Source organism: Tachysurus fulvidraco, chromosome 16 (genome assembly GCF_022655615.1).
Source record: "Tachysurus fulvidraco isolate hzauxx_2018 chromosome 16, HZAU_PFXX_2.0, whole genome shotgun sequence".
Taxonomy (NCBI): domain Eukaryota; kingdom Metazoa; phylum Chordata; class Actinopteri; order Siluriformes; family Bagridae; genus Tachysurus; species Tachysurus fulvidraco.
The window spans coordinates 17961398-17976725 of record NC_062533.1 but is presented as its reverse complement, the minus strand read 5'-3'; the positions used below and the strand labels follow the sequence as shown (position 1 = coordinate 17976725).

Genomic DNA, 15328 nt, shown 5'->3' with positions numbered 1-15328 from the left:
TCACTCGCTCACATTGTAGCCACCGTGAATGTAGCGTTTGCTGGACAATACTCTCATATCACCAGAGTAAAGTGGAGGAGGTGGAGGGGAGTAAATCTCTCACACACACACACACACACACACACACACTGGTGCTGAACCGTGTATGAACTCTGGACATGATCTGTACGAACACGCCGTGGCACTCCGGCACTCGGTTAATTAACATCTACAGAGTTAAAAGTACATCTCGGTTAAAACACGTTCACGTTAACATAAGGTTAATCCGGCGGCGGTTCCACTCTCCACTCTGTAGGTCTAAAAAAAAAAACAACGACGACGACGACGACGACACGGGCGTTCTGAACCGGTTTAATGGTTTCCATCGTGCTCTCTTAATGAATGAAGTTTAAACACCTCCAGAAACCAACTGGTCCTTCACTCATGAGGAGATGATTGGCATCAGAAACCGTTAAGAACGACGTCTCCTATTAAACGGCGTTAAACTTCGGATCGTCGGAATACGTCGGATATCGTTAAACCGTTGTGAGGTGTTATGTTCATTTATACATGTTGTAATATGTCAGAGTTTCTATAGTAACAGCTCAGGCAGGTTCAGGGGACGTCAGTGAAGCTTCCTGATTTTTGGAAGGAGTCTCCGGTGTTAGACCGGACGTTCCTTCTCCGATCTCCGACTTGCTCTAATTTCTCACAGTGACATATTTGCCCCTGGCTACGGCGCGCCGCACTTCCGTCACGTTCACGGCGTGTTTTGTCGTCCGACTCTATCTACCGAGCCGTTTTTGTTCGCTGTCGTTCGGCTACGTCCTGGTTTTCACCTGACGTGAGCCACAGAGGCTCTGTTCACTTCCTGATTGGGTGTCTGTTGCTAAGCGACTAGCCGTAAGATCCTAACAGCGCTGACACGGTTTCACACTGTAGACGTTCAGCACCGCCATGTGGAGTTAACGGCGGTAAAGCCGAGCTGATCCTGCTTCAGTGCAGAGGTTCAGAACCCCAGGGATAAAAACCTGCTTCATAACTTCACTCCTACATACGTGTGAAACCTTCATCTACACGGGAAGGGGAGGGGTGTCAAATAAAAGATTTATATAACAGTCATTATATCAACAAATCCCTGAGCTAATAGCCCTCTTCGTCCCGGGTGAGTGATTTATCTACCACTGTGAGGTTATTTCAGCCACACAGGCCTGACCAAGCTCTTGAGTTAACTCATAAAATATAGCAACGCTGCTTTTTAACTCTACTATATACTCTATTCGTCTTCTCACTCAGAAGAACAACAAAGACCTCATCCAGCTGGTGGTACGCTCCTGTTACAGGGTCAAACCGTCTCGTGACGTCAACCTCACCGACGCCTCGGAGTTGGACGCTAGGACTCGGAGTAATGAGGACAAATCTGGACTGGTAGAGTCCATAACCACAGGAATCCACAGAGACTGTTAGCAAACAATGCTGCATGTGAAAAACCAAATAAGGTCAAAACCAGACAACGCTGGACGTTAGGACACATAAATGCGAGACGGGGATTTATAAAAAATAAATAACAACGTGCAAGATGTTCAGGGATGGCAGAAAAACCAAGGCTTTATATAATAAGTCCTTAAAACGAGGTACAGGTGGAGCCAATTAGAAGTGCACGAGAGTGCTGATAGGAAACAGACACGATACACCGTCGATGGATAGTGGAAGCCGAAAAGGGTCAAAAAGGCTGCAGATGATTTAACTATGAGAAGCTTGAGTGTAAACACTACACAACATTAGAGTTCATATAAGTGTCAGAAAATCTCTTACAGCTAACTCTAGAATTATAGGCAGCCTTCCTGAAAATGTGAATAACAGATAAAAACAGGTAGAAAATCTCACTTCAGTTTTATTTCAGAATAATGTTTAGATTTTCTGTTGTTTTTTTAACAAATACATAAACCTTTCCATGGATGTTAAAGAACCTTTAACATCCATGGAACGTTCGATTACACAAAAGTTTCTAAAATAATGGGGTTCATTTAAGAACCATTTGGTGAAAGGTTCTATGGGGAAAATGGTTCTTCTCTGTGAAAACCCTTTCTGGTTCTTCCTGGAACCTTCATTGTTAAGACTGCACATCGTGTTCATGTTGCTGCATGGTGGCGGCGCTCACATGCTCTGACAAGGACAGAAATTTGTCACCAACCGTTTTTGGATTTAATGACATTACATCATCGGGAAGTCGTGGCCTAATGGTTAGAGAGTCTGACTCGTAACCCTAAGGTTGTGGGTTCGAGTCTCGGCCCGGCCACGACTGAGGTGCCCTTGAGCAAGGCACCGAACCCCCCCAACCGCTCCTCGGGCGCCACAGCATAAACTGCTCCGGGTGTGTGTTCACAGTGTGTGTGTGTTCACGGTGTGTGTGTGTGTGTGTGTGTGTGTGTGTGTGTGTGTGTGTGTGTGTGTGTGTGTGTGTGTGCGCACTTTGGATGGGTTCACGGTGTGTGTGTGTGTGTGTGTGTGTGTGTGTGTGTGTGTGTGTGCGCGTGCACTTTGGATGGGTTAAATGCAGAGAACGAATTCTGAGTATGGGTCACCGTACTTAGCCGTACAGTATGTCTCGTCACTTTCACTTTCTTTCATGAGTGTGATTGTCTAAAACATCAAAACAACGGTTTCTATGACGATTTGGTGGTTCTTCTAGTCACATTAGCTATAGTGTGTATTTATGTATGTAACTGATGACTGCTAATTAACATGCCAGATCATTTGCTAGCTAACATTTAAGACATTAGTGTGGAATCCATGCACTTATTAAGCATCAGTTTGAATCAACTGATTTTTTTTTTTTGCTCACTTTTAGGACTGAAGTTTCTTGAGACCTTCTGGGGGTTGATGTTTTATTTGGAAAGCATAGCTCCAGCATGTCCCACCGCACAGACTCCAGACTCTCTTCACTTTACTTGCTCATACACGTTGCCATTTTTAATATTTACTATCTCTATCAGAATCATTTTTTTTTATTCGCACCGCTCCACATCCAGTTCTTGCGGTATTTTTTATTAATTTATTTTTTTTGGGGCTGGCTTCATCCATTTTCTTTTTCCATCGTAGCGAGGACATTCTGGACACGGACAAAACTAGACCGTGAAAACATCGTACAAACGTCGAGCTATTAAATGAATTATCTGATATTTTGCGGTACTAGAATATCCCGAACATTTTAATCGTTTGGTCTAGACGTAGGAGATGTTTCTTTCTAGCGTGCTGTGTTTCTCCGATGGAAATCTTCATCGTCTGGGATTAAACCTCATCAATCATCTTGCCAGTTGGAATTAGATTGTACTGATGATGTAAAGCAGGCTGTTTGCTGAATATTGTGGATTTTACGCATTAAAATTGTGCAACTTCAACAGCTCTCATGTTCCTTGTTGTATTCCACATCGATATTACTTATTATTTAAGTAATGAAATATTCATGCAAGCTCCACTGAGTCTTCTGTATACACTCACCTCCAGAAGTATTGGCACCATGCATCTGCCAGTAGGAGAACGTTAGCCAGACGGTGTGGATGGTGAAGAGTGAAGCCGAATCCACAGGGAACGGAGATGTGCTTCAGGATCCTGCGTCTCACTAGTCAGGGCTCCGATCAGGACGTCGGCCAGTTTAAGTCGTGTCTCAATCTGTCACGAAATCCTTCTGGTGCAGTGGAGCTTTCCTAAAAAAATAAAAACAACACACTGAACACAGGAACTCTTCTTGTACTGAAATTCTTCTTTCACTTTCTTGTGTACACTCTCAAAAACAAAAAGGTTCTTCAATGGTTCTTTGTGTTTAGCGGTGATGGTTCTATGAAGAAACTTTTGGTGAAAGGTGGGTGTGGCCTAAAGTTTTGGTTCCCTAAAGAACCTTTGTGAAAGGTGGGTGTGGCCTAAAGTTTTGGTTCCCTAAAGAACCTTTGTGAAAGGTGGGTGTGGCCTAAAGATTTGGTTCCCTAAAGAACCTAGTGAAAGGTGGGTGTGGCCTAAAGATTAAGTTCCCTAAAGAACCTAGTGAAAGGTGGGTGTGGCCTAAAGATTTGGTTCCCTAAAGAACCTTTGTGAAAGGTGGGTGTGGCCTAAAGATTTGGTTCCCTAAAGAACCTAGTGAAAGGTGGGTGTGGCCTAAAGATTTGTTTCTTTAAAGAACCTAGTGAAAGGTGAGTGTGGCCTAAAGATTTGGTTCCCTAAAGAACCTAGTGAAAGGTGGGTGTGGCCTAAAGTTTTGGTTCCTTAAAGAACCTTTGTGAAAGGTGGGTGTGGCCTAAAGATTTGGTTCCCTAAAGAACCTAGTGAAAGGTGGGTGTGGCCTAAAGATTTGTTTCTTTAAAGAACCTAGTGAAAGGTGGGTGTGGCCTAAAGTTTTGGTTCCCTAAAGAACCTTTGTGAAAGGTGGGTGTGGCCTAAAGATTTGGTTCCCTAAAGAACCTAGTGAAAGGTGGGTGTGGCCTAAAGATTTGTTTCTTTAAAGAACCTAGTGAAAGGTGGGTGTGGCCTAAAGATTTGGTTCCCTAAAGAACCTTTGTGAAAGGTGGGTGTGGCCTAAAGATTTGGTTCCCTAAAGAACCTAGTGAAAGGTGGGTGTGGCCTAAAGATTTGTTTCTTTAAAGAACCTAGTGAAAGGTGGGTGTGGCCTAAAGATTTGGTTCCCTAAAGAACCTAGTGAAAGGTGGGTGTGACCTAAAGATTAAGTTCCCTAAAGAACCTAGTGAAAGGTGGGTGTGGCCTAAAGATTTGGTTCCCTAAAGAACCTTTGTGAAAGGTGGGTGTGGCCTAAAGATTTGGTTCCCTAAAGAACCTAGTGAAAGGTGGGTGTGGCCTAAAGATTTGGTTCCCTAAAGAACCTTTGTGAAAGGTGGGTGTGGCCTAAAGATTTGGTTCCCTAAAGAACCTAGTGAAAGGTGGATGTGGCCTAAAGATTTGGTTCCCTAAAGAACCTAGTGAAAGGTGGGTGTGGCCTAAAGATTTGGTTCCCTAAAGAACCTAGTGAAAGGTGGGTGTGGCCTAAAGATTTGTTTCTTTAAAAAACCTTTCAAACCGAAACTTTAGGCCACACCCACTTTAGTCAACTCACTTAAATCTGAATCCAGACACAGATTCGTGTTGTTTTTTGTGAAAAGAAATAAAAAGAATTATTAAATGCAATAATTAATAAACTGCAATGCCTTTGAGTCTTGAAGGGTTTCTGTAGCACTGAGAAGGAATTCGGCTTCGGGATTTACTTTAAATCGGAGATTTACAATTCAGCAGTTAAACGATTTTTACGACGTTAGTGCCATTATAAACAGCAGCCCCACAGCTTTCCAACAACATTCTTCTATTTTTTATTTTTTTTTACATCCGTTATTCATTCGGATCGATCTCAGAACCGGACGAGACGAAAGCTGTGTTTTACATTTTACATGAAGGTTAAAGCCACATCTTAAAAAGCAGGGAGTGTGAAACATACGGAGAGCTGCGGTGTCTGAAAGGTCTGTAAAGTCACAACTCTCTCAAACACCTCCCGCTCATCCTGTTGCGTAAACGGTTCCACTTAATATTTCACTCAAAATATGCGTAACGTCTTTCAGACCACAGGCCGAGAGCGGCTCTGCCAAGCCTGTGTTTGCTTGTAGACATAAATCAGAAACAGCATGGCATTTTTACAAAAGGGTGGAACTCTGTGAGAACGTTTAGCTCGTTACGTTCACCCATGAAACGAGAGCTCACGAGCTCGGCCGAGCCGCTCGGGTCTGTTTGGGACTCGTACACATAAATACACAATTTTCTTTTCCTAACATTTACGGACTGGTTTGATTTGTAACAATCGGTCCAGCGTACAAAGTTTCAACACACAGGGCAGCAAAGTGGGCGGAGTTTCTTAAAAACTAACCGGGATATAATAATAATCAGGCTTGGCATTATTTTCTAATAATAAAAAAATTCACTCAACATGATCTATACATGCAAAAACATCTCAAATGTTTCAACTTAGAATATATAATATGTACGTGTTAATATACGTACTGTATAACAAAGAGGCAAAAAAAAACTGCACAAATAAAAATCCCGTAAATGTTCCTCAGACTTGTGTTTATTATTTTTCATGATTATTTTTAAGGGATTAAAATAGATTACAATTATTCTATATATTTGTTATTATTTTTAATATTTATAGATTCAGAGCTCATTATTAATAATAGAATTGTTTAGTATTGTTTATATCTGATTTAAATTTAAACATAGTGAGTTTATTTAAATGACTATATTTTAAAACATATTTTAAAACTTCTGCTATTAATTATATTATTCGTATTTATATATAATTTAAAAAACACTTTCATGATTAGTAATTTAATTTAAGAACAGAAAAAGGAGGAAATGAAGTGTACAAGCTTTCATGTTTAAGCAAGAAAAAAAGGGGGGGGGGATATTTATAAAAAAAAAACCTTTGTTAATAATAATTTTATTAATCCTTACATATGATTTGAAAAGATTATAAAATGTAGAAAAGAATATTTAAAAATATTTATAAAATCATTTAATATTAATAATATGTGTGTGTGTGTGTGTGTGTGTGTGTGTGTGTGTGTACACCAGCTGTATTATCTAAGCAAAAAAATTTAAATACATAAGCAATGAAATATTTAAAAGTATTTATAAAAACAGCCTTTGTTATTAATTATATATATATATATATATATATATATATATATATATATATATATATATATATATTATTATTATTTAATAATTACATCTGATTTTAAAACACTATTACGATTATTCATTTTATTAGGAACAATGTATGTAATGAAGCATATACAAGCTTTCATGTTTAAGAAAAATAAAATATATAATACATTATAAAAAAATATTTATAAAACCAGTTTTTGTCACTAATTATATGATTAATATTTATACATCATTTAAAAAGTTTATTATTATTATTTCCTGTTTCTTTGTCCACATATTGAACGTTGCAGTTTGAGGATGTGTTTTTTTGACAGTGCAGTAGGACGTCTTTATAAACGCTGGCTCTTATTGCATGCAGGTGGGAAGAGCTGTAATATAATTGACTCTGTGCTGAGACGGATACAGCTGTGTGCCAGGCTCGGCCTTTTGCTTTCTCGCCTTGTCGCTCTACATTACGTTCAAAACCGTTAAAAAAAAAAAAAAGACTTTTCTATTGTTGAGCGAGCACCTGGTTTCCATCCATATCACTGTGAAAACAACATTCTCAATGTCCTGCGATTAGCATTGTGCTGAATCATACGAATGAGAAAGGAACGGGAAAGTTCGGGCACAGACTCGTATAAAAATATATTTTACTGCAAATTATTCTGAAAGAATGATGTTCTTGTCTGGAGCAATTACATCTGATACAGTGAAACGTTCCCATTAAAATACGCGCCGTATTTTACGTGTGGTTTTTAGAACCTTATAAATAAAACATGACTAGCTGCTAAGGTTTAATGCTAATCCGAGAAAGCGACCGGCTAACGAGCGGACGCAGAGCCGTGCTTCATGGAAGGATGGAATTATGGGAATGTCTCGATATACGCTGTAAAAAAAAAAAAAAAAGATGGATAATTTTAACACCAGACATTATGTTTGGCAGAGTCTTTTATTCACAGTCACTTACATTTATCTCAGTTTTACAGCTGAGCAATTGAGGTTTAAGGGCCTTGCTCAGGGGCCCTGGAGCAGCAGCTTTTAGTGCGATCGATAGTCCAACACCTTAGCCGCTAAGCTAACACATCCCATGAGGTTTAGTGTTTAACGAATGTCAAGAAGACGGAAAAAACATTGTGTCCCGTCCCCCCACCTCGTCCACACCCATGGTGTCTCTAAAGAGTTAGAGTAGTTAATGCCATAAGCATGTTCTTACCTCACTCAGCGTAATGACCGAGTCACTTCAATGCATTGTGCAGTCTCATCCTTAGCTGTTTCCACCTGTGTTCCACCTAACACCTGCAGCTCCAGCGTGTTTCACAACGACATATTTTACACGCGGTTGAGCGTGATTTTTTAAATGCTTGCATGTTCTGGATGCGTGCCTCTGTTACCACAACACAAATGAACTAATTTACCTCGAACGCCAAAGCCGCTCGCTGTAAGTTATGATAATATTATGAAAAGATAAACATTAGCCAAGCTGCCATCAGTATCAACAGGCTGGAAAGCCGACCATCAAGGGCACCTGAAGAGTGTGTGTGTGTGTGTGTGTGTGTGTGTGTGTGTGTGTGTGTGTGTGTGTGTGTGTGTGTGTGTGTGTGTGTGTGTTATTATGCATTTTACACATTCACAATGTACGGTTTGTCCTGACAGGTCAAATGCTTCTGGCGGGAAAATTAGCATAAATAAATCTAATATATGAGAAAAATATTTATAATATTACTAACATTACTACTACAAAGAGGAAGAAGAAGAAGAAGAGGAAGAAGAATTGTGGTGAAAGTGTTCAGTGTCATTTATAGAAGTAATTTGAATCCAAACGGATCAAATGTAAAACTTGTCTCGAGTTTTTCTGTGTCCTTCTGACTGGTCATGCTTCAGGAAGCACAGACCTGTGTGTACTGTACAAGGTCCTATAATGGGTGTTAGACCAGAATCATCAGAGCATGAGATGAGGGAACATACCAGAAGGACCATGAGATCATGAGATGAGAGAACATATCAGAAGGACCATGAGATGAGAGAACATACCAGAAGGACCATGAGATCATGAGATGAGAGAACATACCAGGAGGATCATGAGATGAGAGAACATACCAGAAGGACCATGAGATCATGAGATGAGAGAACATACCAGAAGGACCATGAGATGAGAGAACATACCAGAAGGACCATGAGATGAGAGAACATACCAGAAGGACCATGAGATCATGAGATGAGAGAACATACCATAAAGACCATGAGATGAGAGAACATATCAGAAGGACCATGAGATGAGAGAACATACAAGAAGGACCATGAGATCATGAGATGAGAGAACATACCAGGAGGATCATGAGATGAGAGAACATACCAGAAGGACCATGAGATCATGAGATGAGAGAACATACCAGAAGGACCATGAGATGAGAGAACATACCAGAAGGACCATGAGATCATGAGATGAGAGAACATACCATAAAGACCATGAGATGAGAGAACATATCAGAAGGACCATGAGATGAGAGAACATACAAGAAGGACCATGAGATCATGAGATGAGAGAACATACCAGGAGGATCATGAGATGAGAGAACATACCAGAAGGACCATGAGATCATGAGATGAGAGAACATACCAGAAGGACCATGAGATGAGAGAACATACCAGAAGGACCATGAGATCATGAGATGAGAGAACATACCATAAAGACCATGAGATGAGAGAACATATCAGAAGGACCATGAGATGAGAGATCATACAAGAAGGACCATGAGATCATGAGATGAGAGAACATACCAGAAGGACCATGAGATCATGAGATGAGAGAACATACCATAAAGACCATGAGATGAGAGAACATATCAGAAGGACCATGAGATGAGAGAACATATCAGAAGGACCATGAGATGAGAGAACATACCAGAAGGACCATGAGATCATGAGATGAGAGAACATACCAGGAGGATCATGAGATGAGAGAACATACCAGGAGGATCATGAGATGAGAGAACATACCAGAAGGACCATGAGATCATGAGATGAGAGAACATACCAGAAGGACCATGAGATCATGAGATGAGAGAACATACCATAAAGACCATGAGATGAGAGAACATACCAGAAGGACCATGAGATGAGAGAACATACCAGAAGGACCATGAGATGAGAGAACATACCAGAAGGACCATGAGACCATGAGATGTGAGCACCTACCAGACAGATGCATATGCACACATGGACAATGGACAGAATCACCGGTCAACTGACCAAATGTTATTATTTCTTTTAAATCTACATTTTCAATAGAATATTTTAAATAGGTGTTGCTGGTGGTTTCTGGTGGTTGACTGTGTTTGGTGGTGTTTTTGGTGTTGGTCTCTTAAGTATTATTGTTGGTGTTGTTCATGATTTTAGGGTTAGTGTTGGTGTTGTCAGTGGTTGTGGTATTGGTGTAATTGGTAGTGGTGATGTTATTATTATTGGTGCTGTGGTTGGTATTATTATTATTGATGATGGTGGTGGTGTTTGTGTTTTTATTATTATTGGTGACGATGATGGTGTTGGTGTTTTTATGGTGATGGTGTTGGTGTTATTGTTAGTGGTGGTAATGGTGTTATTATTGGTGGTGGAGGTGTTATTGTTGGTTGTGTCAGTGGTGTTCAAGTTATTATTGGTGGTGGTGGTGGTGGTGGTGGTGTTATTATTGGTGGTGGTGGTGATATCGGTGGTGTTATTATTGGTGTTGGTAGTGGTTGTGATGGTGTTGGTGTTATTGTTGGTTTTGAAAGTGGTGGTTTATTATTGGTGGTGTTGGTGATGGTGGTGTTCGTGTTGTTATTGGGGGTGTTGGTGGTCATGGCGTTATTATTGGTGGTGGTGGTGGTGGGGTTGTTATTGTTGGTGGTGGTGTTATCAATGGTGGTGGTGGTGATGGTGTTATTATTGGTGGTGGTGGTGGTGGTGGTGGTGGTGTTATTATCAATGGTGGTGGTGGTGATGGTGTTATTATTGGTGGCGGTGGTGGGGATGGTGTTATTATTGGTGGTGGTGGTGGTGGTGGTGGTGGTGGTGTCATTATTGGTGGCGGTGGTGGTCGTGTTATTATCAATGGTGGTGGTGGTGGTGGTGATGGTGTTATTATTGGTGGCGGTGGTGGTGATGGTGTTATTATTGGTGGTGGTGTTATTATTGGTGGCGGTGGTGGTGATGGTGTTATTATTGGTGGTGGTGTTATTATTGGTGGTGGTGTTATTACCAATGGTGGTGGTGGTGACGGTGTTATTATTGGTGGTGGTGGTGGTGGTGTTGTTGTTATTATTGGTGGTGGTGGTGATGGTGTTGTCATTGGTGGTGGTGTTATTATCAATGGTGATGGTGTTATTATTATTGGTGGTTGTGTTATTATTGGTGGTGGTGGTGGTGGTGGTGGTGGTGGTGGTGGTGGTATCGGTGGTGGTGGTGATGGTGTTATTATTGGTGGTGGTGGTGGTGGTGGTGTTATTGGTGGTGGTGGTGGCGATGGTGTTATCATTGGTGGTGGTGGTGGTGGTGGTGGTGGTGGTGTTATTGGTGGTGGTGGTGGCGATGGTGTTATCATTGGTGGTGTGGTGGTGGTGGTGTTGTTATTGGTGGTGTTATTATTGGTGGTTGTGGTGGTGTTATCATTGGTGGTGGTGGTGATGGTGTTGTTATTGGTGGTGATGGTGTTATCATTATTATTATTATTAGTGGTGGTGCTAATATATATATATATGGTTTCAAAACTTCCAGAGTTGATCCGATACCATCCTGTCTTTATAAACGTGGTTTGATTCCCTCTGTCTGTGCACCGGTGTTGTGACTTACTGTAGTACTGCTGCTGTCGCCCTGCACCAAAAACTCACAACGTCAACTTACATCATCTCAACAATTTTCATCCACTCTATAATCTTCTATTGCTCAATAAAATATTATTATATAACAGTGGCTTCTCAGCTACAGCTACTCCGTCATCTCTCCACTAATGTCATCTCTCCACCAATGTCATCTCTCCACCAATGTCATCTCTCCACCAATGTCATCTCTCCACTAATGTCATCTCTCCACTAATGTCATCTCTCCACCAATGTCATCTCTCCACCAATGTCATCTCTCCACTAATGTCATCTCTCCACCAATGTCATCTCTCCACCAATGTCATCTCTCCACCAATGTCATCTCTCCACTAATGTCATCTCTCCACCAATGTCATCTCTCCACCAATGTCATCTCTCCACCAATGTCATCTCTCCACCAATGTCATCTCTCCACTAATGTCATCTCTCCACCAATGTCATCTCTCCACCAATGTCATCTCTCCACTAATGTCATCTCTCCACTAATGTCATCTCTCCACTAATCTCATCTCTCCACCAATGTCATCTCTCCACTAATCTCATCTCTCCACTAATGTCATCTCTCCACTAATGACCTTTTTAAGCCACTTCAGTGTGGATTCCATAAACTCCACAGTACTGAAACGGCGTTAGTTAAGTTAGTTTAGTTAAGTTAGTTTAGTTTAGTTAAGTTAAGTTAAGTTAAGTTAAGTTAAGTTAAGTTAAGTTAAGTTAAGTTAAGTTAGTTTAGTTTAGTTTAGTTTAGTTTAGTTAAGTTAAGTTAGTTAAGTTAAGTTAGTTTAGTTAAGTCACTAATGACTTGTTAATGGTGTCTGATTCCGGCCGTCTATCTGTATTGATTCTTCTGGATCTTATTGCCGCTTTCGACACTATACAGTAGATCACGCACTTTTCACACCAGCTTAGCGACTATATTTGGTGTTTCTGAATCTGCATTAAACTGGTTTAAGTCCTACCTTTTTGACCGTAAGCAGTTTGTTGTGACGGGTGACTGCAAGTCTAAGGTCGGTGTGGTGCAATCTGGTGTTCCTCAGGGATCGGTTTTGGGCCCATTACTCTTTAGTGTTTACATGTAGCCAAATGGATAAATGTAAACACTAAAGAGTAATGGGCCCAAAACCGATCCCTTAGGGGGTTTTTACACCTGGTCACTTCCTGTGTTTTCTGTGATCAGATAGCTACCCGACGGTAAAAACACCAGGTCTGAATGCCCTCAGAAACGGTTTTGAGACGGATATAAATCCGATCGCTCAAGCCCCTTCAGGAGGTGGTCTGGGACGCATTTCAGATGAAACTGGACAGGTGTACGGACGTACGTCACTCACAGGTGACTCGCGAGTCGTGCATCGCACCAATAGCGCTGGCTCCGATCTTTCACCCAGGCGGCTCGTCGGGTCTTAAAACGCCGCTGCCGGCAGCGAAAATTCAGCAAACAGTAAATGATGTTTTTTGTAGCAACCGCATACACCAATACAGTGGGGCAAGTCGTGGCCTAATGGTTAGAGAGTCTGACTTGTAATCCTAAGGTTGTGGGTTCGAGTCTCGGGCCGGCCATGACTGAGGTGCCCTTGAGCAAGGCACCGAATCACTCAACTGCTCCCTGGGTGCTGCAGAATAAATGGCTACCCACTGCTCTGTGTGTGTGTGTGTGTGTATACGTACACGTACTTTGGATGGGTTAAATGCAGAGAACGAATTCTGAGTATGAGTCACCGTACTTAGCAGTATGTCACGTCACGTCAAAGCGTGTTCCATTTCAATTACCCCGGAAATGAGGTAAAATATATTAGCACTTTGGGCGGGAGTAGAAAGATCGGATCGATATCCGATTCGCCGAGACGCGTTTATGTGACCTAATGTAAATGGAACAGTTTTAGCTATCGGATCATAGAACACACACGAAGTGACCGGGTGTAAAAAGACCCTTAGACTCACTTTTATGCCGCCGACACTCGGATCTATATACATTCTAAACCTGATGTCAATATGCCTGTGTCTTTTCTCTCTCTCCATGTTTTACTGAGATTAAGAAATGGATGTGATCTGAAAAGTATCTTTGTCTGAACAGTGACAAGACTGAAGGGATGCTTATCGGTTCACCTCATCAGTTGTGTAAAGCCGCAGAGTCCCAGAGTAAAAAGTATTAAAAAGAAATCTAAGTAAACAAAGAAAGGCAGTAAGGCAGAAGCAGTCGTGTCCAAGCAGTAGTGCTTTAACTCTGAGCTCCTGCTTCAGTCCCTAATGTTTCATTTCTTTCAGCACATGACTGTGATGTTAATTAATGACGAATGAGACCGATCTAGTGGAAGCGTGTTAAGGACAGCGCTGTGTGTCTGTGTGAGAGCGAGAGTCAAGGTTCGGTGGAGACGTGAAACAGAAAGTGTACACACTACACACTAACAGTGACTGAGGGAAAAGTGACGGGGTCACGACTGGATCGGTCTAAAATACACAGCAGGAGAGAGAAGCTCATGAAAAAGAGCAAGCAGGAAAACATGCTGATGTTTGCTCTCTGTAGCGCAGCCCGAGTACACGCCGTCACAGCTGGAATCTGATCTGAACAGCTTTATTATGTCAGTCCGGCTCCGCCCGCGTGTTACAGGGGAAGAAATGAACCGGATTAAATTCTGTAATCTGATTGGTCAGGAAGTGTTGATGATGTTCTATGACAGTAGAGATGGTAGAACAGCTGCATACCACCAGTTTATATTCTTTATTGTTTCTGTAACAACAACTAATCCTCAGAGGACAAGCTGGGAGGTTCTGCTAGTCCTTTTCCTTTTTCAGTGAGAGAGAGAGAGAGAGAGAGAGAGAGAGAGAGAGAGAGAGAGAGAGAGAGAGAGAGAAACAGAGAGAAACAGAGAGAGAGAGAGAGAGAGAGAGAGAGAGAGAGAGAGAGAGAGAGAGAGAGAGAGAGAGAGAAAGACACAGAAAGAGAGCGAGAGAGAGAGAAAGAGAGAGATGGAGAGAGAGAGAGAGAAACAGAGAGAGAGAGTGAGAGACAGAAACAGAGAAACAGAGCGAGAGAGAGAGAGAGAGAGAGAGAGAGAGAGAGAAACAGAGAGAAAAAGAGAGAGAGAGAGAGACAGAGAAAAAGAGGAAAACAAGAGGGGAAAGGAGAGAGGAGGAAAAGAGAAACAGAGAGAGAAAGAGAGAGAGAGAGATTGAGAGAGAGAGAAACAGAGAAAGAAGAGAAAGGAGAGAGAGGAGACGAGAGAGAGAGAGAAAAGAGAGAGAGAGGAAGAAGAGAAACAGGAGTAAGAGCGAAAGAGAGAGAAGAGAGACAGAGGAGAGAGGGAGGAGCAGAGAGAAAAGGAGAGAGAGAGAGAGACAGAGAGAGAGAAACAGAGAGAGAGAGAGAGAGAGAGAAACAGAGAGAGAGAGAGAGAGAGAGAGAGAGAGAGAGAGAGAGAGAGAGAGAGAGAGAGAGAGAGGAAAAATCGACTAAGATCGTGCTAATAACGTAAGTGAGAACAGAAGTAACTTTTTTCATGGACAGCTAAACAGCATTAAACAAACAAATAAACCTTCTATAATTAATACAAACAAACAAAGAAACAAACAAACAAACAAACAAAGGTAATTGCTGTGATATGAGGCTCAGAGCTTCTTCCTGCCATGTATAATCAGACAGACCTCCTCCTTTCAGGCATCGTTGTAATTTCCAGTGATTGCAGTGTATCTTACTTTATTTAATCCAGTAAGGTACCAGATGTATGGTGTGATAACAGGCTGGTGTTTGGGCTAAATTAAGATGCTAAGCCTCTGTTGTTTCTGCTCGGGGAATAAACAGCCTACAGCGAGCCCGT

General features: G+C 41.6%; 1 long non-coding RNA gene across 1 annotated transcript in view; it reads right to left on the bottom strand.

Moving 5' to 3' along the window:
• The window catches only part of LOC125139025, a 10235-nt gene extending 2053 nt beyond the window's left edge, over positions 1 to 8182 (bottom strand). The window contains exons 1-2 of the long non-coding RNA XR_007138137.1: positions 7877 to 8182; positions 3481 to 3686 (exon numbers count right to left, since the gene is read on the bottom strand). This is a non-coding gene — a long non-coding RNA (uncharacterized LOC125139025). The remainder of the gene's footprint in view (positions 1 to 3480; positions 3687 to 7876) is intronic.
• Positions 8183 to 15328: the final 7146 nt, after the last annotated feature.